Source organism: Lygodium microphyllum, chromosome 24 (genome assembly GCF_053477565.2).
Source record: "Lygodium microphyllum isolate KBCC chromosome 24, Lygodium_microphyllum_v1.1.10, whole genome shotgun sequence".
Taxonomy (NCBI): Eukaryota; Viridiplantae; Streptophyta; class Polypodiopsida; order Schizaeales; family Lygodiaceae; genus Lygodium; species Lygodium microphyllum.
Window position 1 is genome coordinate 103,211,138 of NC_141158.1, and position 1,825 is coordinate 103,212,962.

At 40.3% G+C, this 1,825-nt stretch overlaps 1 pseudogene; it reads left to right on the top strand.

Moving 5' to 3' along the window:
- Positions 1-406: 406 nt before the first annotated feature.
- On the top strand, positions 407-991 carry LOC148015465 (AUGMIN subunit 2 pseudogene; annotated as a pseudogene).
- The last annotated feature ends 834 nt before the right edge of the window (positions 992-1,825 follow it).

Sequence of the window (1,825 nt, forward strand, 5' to 3'; positions counted from 1 at the left end):
TGAGCAAAACGTGGTTATATTTTGTCAGCTTCAACTAACAAAGAAAAGATATTTTGCATGAGTTGCAAGTCCTTGGATCATCAGCATCTAGAGTGCTAGATTTTCAACATAATCAGCAAAGTGTTGCACATTTGCAAGGCATGGCTCCCTTTTCCAGCACTCAAACAATGCATACTATTCCAGATTGCAACCAAGCTATACTTCTAGAAGTCAGAGGTACTTCATAAGCATCATAAGTTCATGGTAAGAATAAGATTGATGTTACTAGTGGATGAGGAGGAACTGAGCCTTATGGAAGTACGGGATGATCCTGTAGACAAGAGTACTGGTGCACCATGGCAGCAAATAAAGTGGACTAATTCTATGGTGAAGCTCTTGCTCAATGCCATACTTTTTGTAGGGGAAGATGGACTTGACATTGTTCATCGATCAAATTATAGTTCACTTACAATAACCATACTCACTAGACTGCATTCCTGTGGAGATGCAATATCAAAAATAAATTTTCAATGCTTTTACTTAAATTAGGTGGTGACTATGGGGTTTTAACCTCAACAATATCTGATTTTCAGTGGACATAGGGTTTCAAACACCCACCTGCAGTCTGGGGAAAGCTTTTGCAACCTATTCCAGTGGCAATCACATCATATACCCACTACTTTGAGGGGCTTATGGCAATGAGAGACTCTGTAGCATCCATGTAGAAGGCAAGAGTTTGTATTGTGTATCCAATAACCCCAATGAAAGATGCATCTTGGGCTTCAGATCATGGAGATTCCGAGTGTGCCACACCAACACCTTGGAATCAAGAAAGCTATGCATTTGAAGAGCCGAATTTTGATGATGCTATCATTTGTAGTCGAAAGAGGTCTGATAAAGCAAAGCTTGCTGCTATGAGAATTCTGAATGGGGCAGTTCCATATCTGATCTTAGCCAGTCAAAATCTGTTGAAGATTAGCTTAGGCAAAGGCGATTGTTATGGCCTGGATAGACATATGGACCAATTATGTTTATTATAGTGATTGGATTGGTTGATATTGAAATGGAAGCTTCTCTTCTTCAAACTGCACTACGTGTGTTCTCATCAATCTTCTTTCCACGCTCGTCAAGGCTGCTTCCAAGCACGCCAAGCCATATACTTGGTTGTCTCTAATTGCATCAGCCAATCTGATGCATGCATTAGTGATGAGGACGAGATGATGACTTCTTGGAATAGAGGATGGTGATATGTCTATTTAGAGATTCGAATTTTGGTGTAGTTGTGATGGCATTTAGAACATTGTAATGATTGAATTAATGAGCGGGATGGAAAAAGCTATTTGATTATAGATTTAAACATTTAACTTTTAGCCTTAGGAAAAAGCTAGGGCTTTAAAAGCCTTATGCTTTTATAAAAAAGATAAAAGCACGACGTGTGAAGATGGAAGAAGAAAAACTAAATAATGGGGACGCTATGAGAGCCTAAGGGCCATCAAACAAAGGGAGAGAGACTAGAGGTTGAGCTTGAATCCCTCGTCTCCTTGAAGATCTTGCTTCAAATTCAGGAGTGTAGGCTTGAGGTGGTGGATATCAAATTGGTTAATGGCGCATACTGTGTCAAAATTTTGATTGCACTTTTTTCCAATCATTCTTGGCTTGCTCATACCTAGCGAGCACGTCTCCATGGATGCATGGTGCAACATACCAAAGCGATTCACTTCCTCCATTGTAGCATCCATCGTTTTTTCTACCCCATTTCCAACCACCACATCTCTGGTCAGTCTATCATCATCCTTCAACGTCCATAGCATACTGTTGTCTGAATCCACAGTTGGTAGCCACTCCA